The sequence below is a fragment of the Apteryx rowi genome, unplaced genomic scaffold (genome assembly GCF_003343035.1).
Source record: "Apteryx rowi isolate R43461 unplaced genomic scaffold, aptRow1 scaffold_120, whole genome shotgun sequence".
Lineage (NCBI taxonomy): Eukaryota > Metazoa > Chordata > Aves > Apterygiformes > Apterygidae > Apteryx > Apteryx rowi.
In genome coordinates, this window is record NW_020447420.1 from 647408 (window position 1) to 661727 (window position 14320).

General features: G+C 41.3%; 1 protein-coding gene across 2 annotated transcripts in view; it reads left to right on the forward strand.

Annotated features, from left to right (window-relative positions):
* NEK6 (NIMA related kinase 6) overlaps window positions 1-14320 on the forward strand; it is a 76228-nt gene that overhangs the window by 1066 nt on the left and 60842 nt on the right. The gene's annotated exons all lie outside the window — the stretch shown is intronic.

The window sequence follows — 14320 nt, forward strand, 5'->3', positions numbered from 1 at the left end:
GGCCCCGCGGCGCCTCGTGGCCGCTGCTGCCCCGCGGGGCCGGAGCTCTCGCCCGGCGGCTGACACGTGCCTGGGCGACGGGGGGAATAACCTGAAATGTCGTCGGAGTTGGGACAGATCGGGCTCTTCCTCGGCTCCTTTCCACAGAGCCGTTCTTGCGTAGCATTGCTTTAAGATTTAAGCAAAGTTAAAATACGATAAAATAGGAGCATTTATGTAGTTTTGCGTGGTTTGGTGTCATATGGCACTTTTTTCTTTTTTCTTCTTTTTTTTTTCTTTAACGCTAGAAGCAGTAGTGCAGCCAAACACGCGTGCTTTAGCTTAGCGGTTCCCCTACGAGCTCCTTCTGCGCGCCGCTCTAAGTGGCACTGCCACACGAAATAGGCCCGTTATGTCCTTTTTATGCGTTTTTCTCATCTTCTATGAGATGCTTTGTGCTCTTGTGTTCTCGCGGCTCGTGCAGAGAACTTTACAGTTCTTTGGGAGTCCCTAGACTGCAGTTTGAGAACTTTTCTTTAGGTGTTTCTTATTTTTCGTCTCTTTTGTCTGCCAGCTCCTGATGTCCTCCTGAGCGCTTTATGGGAGAGGAGCACACGTATTCTCAGAGTGCTTTATCCTCTGTTACCTTTTAAAAAATAGGAAGTCTGAAATAAAACCAGCGCTTTAGGGATTACAGCATTGCTTTCTAGAGAGTATATGTTGTTTGAGTTGAATTCCAAAATACCATTTTCTTCAGCAAGGTATTCGCTCCGGAGTGCGATAGATATTTGCTGGGAATAATGGTGGACTTGTGAGCTACATCTGTTTGTCTGTTYACACACACACAACATTTCTGCCCATGATAATGGCTTATGGCCTTGTTGCGGTACAAGTAACTTGATGGGAAATATTATAACAATTAGAAGTCCGGTGATGCAAGTTCCTGACACATTATGAATGTCTTGCTGTCACTTCTGGGTCTCCTTTAAAAATTCGTTTTTGTGAATCATTATAAGCAACTGTTTAACTTGCAGCATTTATACTGTTTTCATATTTTGATACATCTCTTGACATTGAGTCAAAACTCTTTCCACTGTTATTTTTTGCTTGTCGGCATTCTCTGTGATAGTCATATTCTTTTGAGCAACAGCAAAAAAAAAAGAAAAGAGGAACTTTTCTTAGATGTGAGTGTTGCTGCCCCGTTTCCGATGGCTTTATGACTTGGACACTTAAAAAAAGGGGGTTGGGAGGACAGGAACTTTTGTTACAGTGGAAAAGGAGCATCTTCTGTGGGAAGTGAGATTTCTTGACTGAATGTGACTGTTACCAACCCAAGAGCAACTCATCAGAACAGAACCAACGTTTTCCTTGCATACAAAACACTTGTTTGTTTTGTTTCCCTCCGACCTCTGGAATTCTGTTTCTTGACAAATGTGTGCTTTATGAGAGAGGAAGGGCACATAATTTGAACATGAGTTTTAATATATTTCTTCAAATTATTTAGTATTCGTTTTTTGAGGAAAAACAAGTGAAGCTGAATAAGTCAGACTAAACCCATGCTGGGAACCTGACAGATTTTGTAGTACCTGCCTTTTATGATGCTACCCAAAAGTTTTTATGCCAATACATAATATGTATACCTATATTGAAATTATTGATCCTATATTGACTCTTTTCATTGCTTCTAGTAATGGAGGCTACGCTACAGAATATAGTGGGAAACCCTGAGATTTATCTCACAGCATGCTTTTCGGCTTCATTCAGGCCTAGCTGTTTTTCCGAAGATCCCTTTAAGTGCCTTTAAAAAGCTTTTTGCGTGCTGAAAGATCTGTTAATAATTATTTACTCAGAGTAAAGTGAGTATTTTCTTGGTAATGGGGATAGGAGCTGACATACCTGATTTTATGTATTTCTGCTTTGCTAGCTGTAAAATGGGGATAGTTATTAACAAGTTCACCTCGTACACACCTGCAGAATGCTCTGCGTAGGAGATGAATTAGTGGAAGTACTTTGCATTTCTTTCTACTTTCTGTACTGCCAAATATATGTAAGCTCAAAGCTATGGAAAATACATGCTTAACAAACAACATGGCAGTACAGACTAGACGGTATGAACTGGAGCAGCCAGCAAGTGGGGCAGGCAGTAGAAATCGAATGTGTTCATTCTAAATTTAAAGCAAGAAAATTGTCCATCTGTAGCTGGAAGAGGGGGAAGTACTAGATGAAGATGCCAAAAAATGAATGATGGAACTGGGCATCATTATAACACCTGGGGCTTGATTTTGCTTTTTTCTGAAATGAAAGTGCAGTTGGGATACTCAGTGTTACAGAAAACAGGTTTAACAGCTGGACTTGTGTTTTTAACTTCTGTTCTTCTAATTCACTTTCCTTAGATGCTCTTCTTATGGAAGAGAACATTCATGGCAAAAAAACCCATAAAAATTGCCTTTACATTTGGCTAATGAGAAAAATAAATAAATGGAACCTCATTTTAGAAGTTGTTTAGTATTCTTTAGTATTCTTTTAGTATTCTAATAGTTGGTATTATTAAAATTCAACAGTCATCTAGATGGAAAGCAGCCATGACGCTRTTATAGTTCTGAGCACAGAATTAAGGGAGCCATGAATATCCATTCTTGCTCTGACACAAACTCCTGCATTTGTCTTGGAAAATGACCTAACCAGTCTGTTTACCCTTTTATGTAAACCACGGTGACTAATTCAGCGTGCACCTACCCAGGTGCTCCGCTGGGCTGTTGGTAGGAATTGTGCGGCGTGTGTCTCTGTATCCAGTCAAATGCAAGAAGTCTGTGACGAGCGGCGACCACTGTTGTGCGACGCCATCCGTCCTGCTACAGCGTGCTGAAGAAGAGGTGTGAGAGATGGATACTGACTGTGGGAAACTGGTTTAAATGCTGTTGTCAGTATGCAAAGACATTTGATTTGAAAAATACTTGTTACTAATGGCTTTCAACTTGTGTCTGGGCATTATGTTTCTGCTTGTGAAAACACTTTCAGCTCCTTTTGGTGGTGAGTGGCTTCATTATAATGTTTAGGATCTTAAAGGACAGAGTTCATGAAAAATGTTCCAATGCATAATATGAATCGGATGCAGTTACAGGTGTCTGTGAAACAAGCTTATTTATATATGTATATCTTGCTACTCTCTCTATTATATATACATATATATAAAAATATAAATAAAGAAATAGATTGATGTATCTGTATGTTTTTGAGGAGCAAGTCTGAGGGATTCTGTCCATTGCTATCTAAACATGATAGGATATGTGAGGTTTGTCCAAATGCGGTGACATTATGTATCCGTTGCCAGACTAAGAGAGTTCTCTAGATTCACTCAGCCATTTGTTTGATGTCCTAATGTTTGGAGAAAAGTACTCTGGGAATGATCTAGGAATCTGACATTACTGTATTTAAATTGCCTTTTCTTTCTGCTTCTCTATGCACCAAAAACATTCTTGCAATATTGAAAGCAAACACTAAATATTCATACTACTGAAAAATAATTCATGTTTGCATTGATACTATTCATCACCAAGGCCCTGAAAATAAGACTTTTGACATGGAAATGGCGAGCCACTCTGCTATTGGTTAAAAGACAGGTGTGGGGGTAGAGGAAAATAAAAATGCTTTAAGTATATCTGTGCATCACTAAGTTGAACAGTTGAAAAAGAAGTGGCCTTTCCCAGTATAAAAATCATATRAAAGTTAAAGGTTATCTAAAATGAACAAAATTAAAACTTTGGCCTTTTAAAGACTGAGGCCTTCAAAATAGTTTCTTCTGTTATTAAGTCCGATTAGCTCTAATATGTTTATAATACTCAGCATTTCTTTTGCAAAGTTTATAGTACAAGCGCACGCAAGTACTTAGCAAGTTGCTTGTGCTTTTCATCAGTAGATCTCTAAGTGCCTTAAAAGATAAGAATAGTTTGTCTGAAAACTGAGGATAACAGATTTAGGAAGGTTTGATATGTCTCAGCATCACGCAGAGTGACTAGATGGCTGAGCTGAGCTGACAGCTTGATGCTCCCAAAAGGGATGGTTTCTCTGTTTGCCCTGTGCTGGTGCTGGCCCTCATCTGACTCTTGGGGAGCTGGTTCAGCAGAGTAAACTGATGTAAAACTAAGGAAGAAAAAAAAATGGTTTGGTTAAGCAAGGGAGTGGGACCAGTTTACCTTCTGTGCTGCTGAAAGGGCAGTTGCTGTTTCCCTTAGCTGTGCCTTCCCCTTTCCCCAGCAAGGAATTGGCCTGCAAAGGGATCAAAGGATGGATGCAAGGGAGGGACGAGGGGGTGCGCGGGGGGGTTAGGCCAGGTCCTGTCAATGGCCACGGCTGTTGGATCAGCTCAGCGCAGCTCTCGGGAGGCTCAGCCCGAACGCGCTCATGCCAGCATGCTGGGAAGTGGCGCTTGCTCCGTTTTCCCGATTCAGTGATCTGGCCTGTGTACGTTGCTTGGTGCAGATGTTGGGATACATTTCCAGAATTCCTGTGACAGTTACTATACTGTCTCTAGATACAAGAGCAAATTAAAAATGGTGAAATGGAAGTCCACTAAGTTGTATAGGTATATGATGCAACGTTTGCCTTTTAAAAATCCTTGCCTTTAAAGACATCCAGACTGCAGAAAGCAGTACAAACTGCTGGTGCCCCTCTTTTAATACTAGGGGCACTTAACCTATCTTCTAGTATGTTGGATCCTGATCCTTGAGCAGTAAGACATAGAGATGATGCATGAAGAAATAGCAATATATTGGCTATCAGCATGGGTTTACTAACAGAAAGTGCAGCAGCCTCTGAAATAGGCTTCCCAAAGGAGGTGGTGGGATCCCCACTGGCGTTGAGTTTGGGCCGGACGGAGCAGCAGAGGATGCTCTTCAGGGAGCGCTAGGCTGGTGGCAGAGGAGCACGTTGGGTGGGATGTAATAGGTCTCTTCCATTTCTGAATTCCAAGGTTCATTTTCAATTTGCATCTAAAGTTAAAAGGAGAAAAAAATGTTATCTAGGAGATAAGGAGAAAAATGTGCTGAAACAGAGAGGTAATGTTGGCCTCTATTTATTTATTTATTTTTAAGAACTTGCATGCAAAATCTAGTTTAACAGCTTAGCTTTTTTTCAGCATATTGAGATTGCTGCAGTATGTCTAAATTACGTAGGAAATTAAGTCGTCCAAAATACCTGTTTGAAACTTTCTTAAAGGGTTTTTGTTTTGTTTTAAAGCCGGATTGGAAGCTGCTGTCTTTCATCAGCTGGAACGTGGGACGCGGGAACGGAGGGAGGTTCTGTGCGAGCTGTGACTAAGTGGGCAGGTCTAGAATTTGTAAGCTCAGTTTTATTTAAAAGGAGAAAACCCCAGGGAGTTATTTTTAATAGTGGTTCAAGTGCAGCAGTCTGTAAAGCTATCAAATCTCTATATGGATAGGTAGGTCTTTTTCTATCTTGGATTATTTTTATATGCATATTGGATTGGATCAAGATTACTTCAAATTCTAACCTGTGCTAAGTATTTAAACATCTGGACTTACTGTAAGTGTCATAGCTCTGCATATGCAAGAAGTCTCTTGAGTTGTATTCTTTTTAATACATTTTAGAATGTTTCAGAAACAAACTATTTCTATTTTTTAATAAAAAAAAAATTGAAATTCTGTATTTAGCTTCCAGTGTCTAATCATATGATTTATCGCATGGCATGATGCAATAAATGAGACATTTAATTTTTTAAATTGTACTGACATGAAAATTATGTGCAAAGTGTTTACTTTAGCTCAGTGCTACTTCAGGTGTCTGCGATCGTAGATTCCAGGCAGCAAACAGCTGTCTGTCGCAGATGGGAGAGGAAAAAACTTCCCCTTAGCTTCTTACTTCTAAAAAGGTTTCCATGCAAAACCAGTAGTAACGTAAAACAACCTTTTAGTCAAATTTGAGTTTCCTGTTACACATTTAAGTGAACTGACAGACTATTTGAAACCAAATGTGTAAGTGAATGAGACTCTAGGAATTTTATACTCCAAAGCATTGTTGAAACCCCACAAATTTTTATTTACAAGTCCGAATGCATTATTTGTTAAATCTCTGCTTTTTAAAAGAAGTAATTTTAGAATTACAGGATGTAAATTCTAATTAAAAAAAAAATCTTGCCCATATCAGGTTAGGACAGCGTAATCCTCACCCAGAGTGTAACTCCTGCTTCATTAGTGATATTGATGTAGTTGCATATCTGGATTTGTTTTTTCCTCCAGTGATTTGCAGATACTTTATGAATTACTTTGGACTCAACTGCATGTCGCCAAAATAAGGTGGTATCGTCTGTCCTGCTTTTGAATTACACAACGAGATCAGATAACATGGAAGCTATCAAGGAAGCATGTAGCAAATCCACGTTTTTAAAACAGTCAAAACGCAATGAAGTTACAAAAAGAGCAGATATGAAAGGCCTAAAATGTTTTTTGTTAAAATTGAATATTTTCTGCTAAGGTTTCAAGATGATAGAAATGGAAAAATTAAATTGTTGTTTTGAAAAGGGATTTAATGCACAGAACTCCATGAACTGACTTTTCGGTCAGAACCTGTACTAACTGGATATGCTGTTTCAGTTGTAAAACACAGGCAATAGTTATGATGTGCCTGAATGTGAGACATAACTTTCACAAATGCAGAAGATGGCAGGTTTATATATATATATTTTTTTATTTTTATTTTTTTTAAATAAAGAAGTTTCTGCAGCTRGTATAAAGTTTTTTCCCTTACGATTGTTTCCTCGCTATCAGATTTTTCCGGACTGTTAACTGATATATTACAATCACTAGGCACTTCTTAAAATTTCTGTGTGTTTTTGCTTTGAGCAACTTAGATCTTCAGCCCTGGACTGCAGCCATTCATCTGAATGTGTTTATCACAGGGTGGATCAAATACCCCTCGTCCTTGGACGGGACCCTGCCGCCAAACGCGATGGGTTAATGCCCTGGCTTTCCAGGCAGGCAGTTGGGATTTCTCTGCCGTTTTATCAGATGATTGGACTGGTTTTGGTCCTGGTTTCGGATGGTTCCTTTCTCTCGCCCTGCGCTGTGTTGGGCGCGAGGCGGCTCCCGCGCTCRGCTGGCGGGCGGCCTGCGCCAGCGCTCCCTGGCACGGCCGCTGGCGTAAGCTTAAACCGCTTGTGAATAACCCGGCCGAGGAGCCGAGCGCAGGGTCGCAGACCTGAGCGCGGTAATGTCAGCGAAAAGGGCAGCGATTAACCTTTGAGCAGGGGCAGAAGCGGAGAGTGCTGAGGTTCTGCCCTGCCGCAGCTATTCCCAGGACGAAGGGCCGTCGGCAGCCTCGCGATGCTGGGAGACACCCCGGGACCTGCCGGAGCGCGTCCCGGGATCCCTGTCGGCTCGGCATCCCCCTCGCTGGCTGCAAGCAGGGGTCGGCGTTGGGCCCGGAGCGGAGCTGCAAGGAGCAGGCGTGCAGGCAGGTGCCCCGGGTTTAGGGGAAGCCGCCTGCTTTGCTGCGCTTTGCCGCATGGAAGCGGGTTGCATTCCCCTCGCCTAGCGCGACGCTGCCTGGGGGCCGAAAACCCAGCAGGGGCGAGCTGTGCCCCCTGCCCGGCGCCGGGGCCGCCTGAGCAGGTGGTGCCGCCCGCCCGCCCGCCTGCGGGGGGGATTTGCAAGTCTTTCATTTTGCGGAGCTCGGTGACGCTTACTGTTCTCCAGTTACTTTTGTCATTCGGTCTCGGGGCTTTTGGAAGCCCACTTGTTCTGGGGTGGGAAATAGCCGTCCTCCTGTTGAAAACTCCCGGTGTACATGAAATGGAACTTTAAATCCACGCTGACAGGAAAAATTGGTGCTGGATGGTTCGGATTGCTCTCTCCGAGGGCTGGTGGGCGTGCGAACGTGTGAAGTGACGTGCTCGGGGGTAGCAGCGCCAAGCGGCTTCAGCCACGGTGCTGCTTCTGAATCGGCAGCTAGCTCCCAGCTCAAGGGACACCAGATAACACAAGTTGCAGTTTTTCTTCTTTCTTTAGAGCCACCTGTCCTCTTTCCTAGTGGGCAGTAACTTTTTTCTTAACCTAGTGAATTTTAAACCATCGAATTGGAGACCAAAATCGCTGTAGATGGTGCAGCTTGTGACACGACTGGGGAATGTTGACCTACAGGATGGATTGCAACTTCACAGTGAATTTGATATGATTCCTTTGAGGAATTTAGATTGTAGCCTCTGTCCTTTTCTTACCCTCTTGGACACTTGTCTCTGCCATCCCGAGAAGAAGAACTTTTCCTCCTTGTTGCAACCTCTTGTGTTTCTTGCATAAGAAGCATTGTGGATGTCAAGACTGTCTTGGAGGGTTCCTGCTGGGTTCTGGTTCTTGGGCGCGCGCGTGTCAGTGTAGTGAGGAGATAAGGAGAAAAGCTGTAGTTATTTAACTTTCTTTTCCCCAAGCAATAGGGACTTAGGCTAAAATAGACATTAACAAACATATGGAATGCTAAAGTTCCCTTCCTCTTTCATTCCCGAGAGTTCTGCTTGCACTCTTGGACTGTCAGTATTTCATTAATTCTTCCACCAAGGAGCTATGCAAAACTTAAATATCAAAAATGGGAAAGAACAAAAAATGTTAAACTAGAAGGAAAAAAAAAGTGATTTTTTTTTTAATATATGAGTATATTCCAAAGAAGCAAATAAATCACAACATGCATGTGTCTGCATGTTACCCTTTAATCAGTTTGGAAATCTAAATGGTGACTTTCAGCTGTCACTATATTAAGAACCAGTGCCGCCTTTTGTGGCGGTCTGTATATACTAAAGTCAGTATTATGTAGTAAATATTCTTGCTGTGTTTTCATAATCATTCTACTCAGAGTAAGTGCTTCTTGGGTGGGTGTTACAAATCTGTTAATCTTTATGGTATTTATAGGATAATTTTTAACTCTCTTGAGCTCCTTACTGCCTTACAGGTCAGTTACTCAATTTATAACACTATGTCAGTTGTAAGAACTTTACTGTCCAAGGGTAAACAGTGCTGGGTACAGTTCTTTACCTGTGTTTGCTCTTAGCTTTTGATATATTAAGGTATGCCCTAACTTACTCTGAATTATTTATTGGAATTTCTTTTCGTCTACCTGGTTAGTTCTATAAAGTGACTATGATGACTTATTTTTAACTGTTGGGCTTCCTAACTAATGCAGAGAGAGGGGAAAACTTGCAGTAATTCTATCTCTGAAGAAAAGGCTGTTAATCAAGTTGCAACTACTTAAGTCAAAATTGCTGCAAATAATGTATAACCTTTTTGGTTGTCTATTGGTGTAACTGATTACTAAGCCTTAAAGCAAAAAGCAGTGTTTAAACAACAGAGAACGTTCTTCCTAGTGCAGGATAAATTTGCAATGCTTTTAGATCGTATTTCACTACAATCAAGCTTAGGATCCTATGTCAAACTTTTATTCTGCTTGTGAACACCCAGCTAACCAGGGGAGGGTTGGGATTCCGGGATCCTGTAGTGGAGAGGGATGGCTGGTTTGATTTTGTTACGGTTTTACCCTAATTGTCCATTTTAACTTAAAGCAAAAATCCGTTCCAACTCTGTGGGGTTTCAGTAGGTCTATAAAAAGAGAGAATTAGGTCGTCGCCCTGCACTGGAATTCTTTCTTCTTGAGATTGCCCTTCCCGCACCCCTTTTGCTACCATCAGTGTTACCACGGCAGTGTGATCCGATGGTTGTTGATCCCTTGTATAGCAAAGGGGTGTGCCCGTTTCTTGCTGGAGCCTTTTACCTCTTGAGAATAAACTGTTTGGGGTTATGGAGTGGACAAAGAGGCAAGTGTAGTCAAAAAAGCCTTGGTGACATGGAAAGCCCAGGTTCTGGGAACAGCCCTGATTGCGCTGGAGCTCACGCTGTCACTAGCGCTTGAAGAAGCAGTATGGTAGGAAGTTTTCTGGAAAGTATAGGACAGGAGAGGCCAGAGAGGCTATGTATTCTGGTGTTGAATTCTCTTTCTTTCATTATCTGTGAGTTCTGAAGTGTAATCTACTGGGTTTTCTTCTTTTATGCTTTTCTGTTGTATATTTGTAAGATGAAGCTTCTGCTGCAAAAGCAGGTTTCAGCATCTGTGATGACTCTTTGAGGATCTAATAAGTCCCCCAAGGAGCTAGTGTTCTATTTACACTTTTCTTTCTTCCGCAAGGTAAACCATGATTCATTCTCATGGACAAGCAACCCTTGTAACCCTTCTGGTATAACATACTCTGCTCCTGCCTCTTAATACCGTGCTTATTGCTTTCAAAGATTCAGCCAGTTTTTTTGGAGTATATTGTGTTTTGGGTGGTGTTGCCTTATAATTTTCTTCTTCCTTTGTAAAAAACCCTAAATATTCTGTTTGTGTATGGATTAGAAAAATGTCGAAGGGATAATGAAAGAAATGAGGACTTTATTTTCAGAGTAGATAGGTCAAATATTCACTGCTCCAGCATCATTCATTCCATCAGTAACAAGGCCAATGACAAAAAATATTTCTGCACTTCTTAGACCATCCTGTCTTTTCCCTTCCTAGTCATCTCATTCACAGCTAGATAAACCTTTTGGAGTATTTGGAGTTTTGCTGGGTTCTGCATTTTCTTAAAATGAACTTTGTGCTGACGACCGATGACAGATCGGCAGCCCGGGGGATGGAAGTCTTCTGTCCCGCGTAGCGTGGCCGTGGCAGAGAGTCTCGGAGGTTCCTTCCTGCCATTTGTCAGCTTTATTTTGGGGTTTCTGGGATTGGCAGGAGAACCCGTTAGCGTCTTTCCTGCGACTTGTGAGTGAGAAGCTGGTCAGCTAGAAGAGCTTAAGTGAAAGGGAAATCTGGGCTAGCAGGTGTGACGGTTTTTGTGTTTTGTGTGCCTGTGTTTAAACAACCTCTTTGCATGTGTTTACATGTAGTGCTCTAAAGGAGGTACAGTTTGAAAGGAATCACTAATCATTTAATCTTATCAGACTTGGCCAAAATAGCATGTTATCTTTGTTATTGTTCAGCTGAAATTGGGACAGCTGAACGCTAGCTTGCTCGTTTTGTCTGCAGCATAAATGGCACTAATGAGTTTGCAAAAAGCAGCCAGATGATGTGAAGAATATATTTTCTCTTAGCAGAGTGTCTATAATTTGTTAYACAGGACCATATTTAAATTTGTATCTACTGTTAAATCATCGGTAGCGGCAGTAACTGAGACAGCTTTTGTTCCCGCAGCCAGGATATGGTGTTAATTCCATTCCCGACTTGGTTGTCCATAGTTTTGTTTCCTTCACGCTGTTGCAGCAGTGTGAAGATACCGGTGGCTGCAGGTGTGTTGCTATACGTTTTGGGGAGAGCACGTCACACGTGTTCTGCCATAGGCTGACTCTCAGGTTGCCTGTAGGCTTTTGACTTGGTTGCACTGTAAATTCTCCAGGGAGTGAATCATCATCATCATCATCATGCAGTGTGTAACACAGTGGACTCAGGGTCACTAGAAGCTATAACGAAGCAACCCTACTTGTCGCCTCCCATGTTTTAAAGGTTGGGTTTGACCTGTAAAACTGAATGTCGTAGTCCTGCCTCTGCTTTCTCTCTGCGGTGAGGTAGCATTGCTGGGACTTTGGGTTCTCTCTTAACTTTGGTTTGATCTGAAACAGTCTGAGCTATGTAAAAAGTCCCTCCCAAGATTCCCCACATTCTTTCTCTTCCTGAAGTATATCTTTACTCTTCTTAAACGAGTACTGTTCTGGCCACAAACGTGTTTTTTAACTTCATTGCTTTATGAAATTGTCTTGCAGGTCCTGTATTGCAGGGCTGAGAAATAGCTTGTTTGTGAGGCTGTACTCAATAGATGCTCAAAAAGTTGGCAGCTCAGCTTAGTATCAAGTGAGTTAGAAAATCCTATAACATTAGGAGCAGTAAGAACAAAGACAAGCTTGTCTTTGCAGCCATATGTATAGTCTAGTAGGGATTTAGAGCTTGAGTTTCATGCTGAAATTTTGAGTTATGTGAAACTACCCAAGAGAAGTTCATTTTTGGAAAACCATTTTTGTAATTTGTTGACTTCTGTTTGGATTTACTACAAAACAAAATTGTAGCTTAAAGGTAAAATAAGGTTTCTGACTTTGTGACATGCAGCTGTTAAGTACTAGCCATGAGCAGCAGCACTGAATTGTAGGCCATCATTCATCTTACATGCGTAGGCTTTAATGCTGTGCTTGTGAAATAGCTTTGCAGCCTCCGCTCTGTCTTTTCAGAAACCCCATGAGCAGGTCTCCTCGCTGAGCGGGGCGGCCGTTCCGAAAGCCACAGTTTGTTAAAGGCCCTCTGCGTAATCTCGCCGACCTCCCGCAGGGAAACGTTGCTTTGTCCCCATTCCACGTTTGAATCCAAAATACTGGGGAGCATAAACCACAACTGGAGTGCGTTCACTGAAAGTAGGAAGTTTCCAAAAGACTTGTATTGGGTGTTTTATGGATGTAACAAATGCACAAGAGTAGCTGATACGTGAGGAAAGTTGGTTCAGTAAGAGCAGAGGATAATGTGGTGTCATATCAGAGCAGTGGTTCGCTAGAACGCAGACTTCTTGCAGGATAGGAGTTTGATTATAAACTGCATACAGTGAGGGCTAGCAACAAAATTATGGGATGGAATTGGCAAAAGGTTTGATGCTAGTTCTTCAAGACATAAGCAAATTTGAAATTCATTGAGTTTTTTGCTTGCTATTGCTTAGTAGTAAAGGTAAGGTTGATGTTAAAATACGTACATGAACATAAAAATTTTTAAAACTTACAACCTTATATCTAAAATGTTAGGCTAAGCAGTGTTTATTAGTATAGAAAATGTAATGAAGGTGTTGGATGTAATATATAAAGGAATATCTGAAAGTATTACTGAGTAGTGCAATCATGAGAGAGCTGCAAGTCCATGGTAGGGAGAAAGGAGGGGAATCAATGCAAAACTTGTAATGGAAATTTTGAATAAACAGGCAGAACTTTAACCAACTGGTAGATGTTGCAAATTCGTTAATAAACATTTTCTGCTTACTCTAGTATCTTATTTTTCTTATGTATATTCCTCCTTTCCACACATTTACTTTTTTAAAACAAGTTGTTATACAGCTGTTGGCTGTAGTGTGGGAACTCTGTCAACTCGCGGGAATTTGTACTATCAAAACAGCTTTATTGTTTTTATAGAAACCTTGCCCACACATTTCTTTTGCTTTCCAAACATCTATAAATCCCTGCAGGATCCTGCTGACATCACTGTGGTGATCCACATATTTATTTTGCGATACTGTCTAGTGGTTAGGGCATAGTAGGGAATCAGGACAGACATGTTTCATTCCCATGTTTGACTCCATCTGGGACTGTGCTCAGCTTGTTTTTCGTTCTGATGTTCGCTCACCACCTGCAACATCCGTGGAGTAATACCAGCCACTCGGCAAGGTGAGAAAGTACTGTTATCTGTAAATCTCTGCAAACCTTCAGCGCGCGCTGCTGTAAATGTACAGGTTTGTGCTAAGTAAGTGGGCTCGTTTGAGGGATGTTTCAGGACTTGCTGCACAGCTTGATTTGAACCAGACAGGATGTCTGATATTGCATAATTCTGTCCTGCAGCCTCAAGAGTTCCCTTTCGCCCTTCTGTGCAGCAGAATATTTCTGGCTTTATCGTTCAGTCTCCCTTGTCAGTTCCTGAACCCAGTTAGCTTCCAAATAGCTATTGGTCATTAACTAATCAATTAGCTGATGAAGAGTCAGTAATTATTACAATGTCTTCTTCCACGTACATAACTAAAAGTCAGTAATTTTGTATYTGTTCATATTCCTTCATACTAGTCAAGCTGATGGGTCCATAGTCCCTGATTTGTCATTGTACCTCCAGCATTGCGGCAAACTTTTTTTTCTATGAGGCTTTTATAAATATTTTTCACTAGAAATTCCTGCAACAAAATAACTCGGTCCATTAGGGATCTCTAATCTCAAAAACAAATAGAAAATTGAACCCTTACCTGGTTACTTAATACTGCAGTTTAAGTTATTTCCAAATAATTCGCTATATAACTATTTATATTTTTCTACTAGCTCTTTAAGCTGTTTTAGTCAGTTTTGTTTTAAGTTAGCATAATTTGTTCCTTTGTTGTCACTGCTCTTTAATTTTTATCATTCTCCTTTTGCATTGGCGTTTGCCAGGCTGCTTGCTGTTTCGCTGGTTGGGGGGAGCTGTGCATGTATTTTGCTGGATTTGTAAATTTTTCATGCTTTGGGGAAATAGATTACATTATCAGTAAGTTTATATATCCATACAAAATTACTGCTGTTGATGAGTAGTAGTGTTTTATTCACAGGTATTA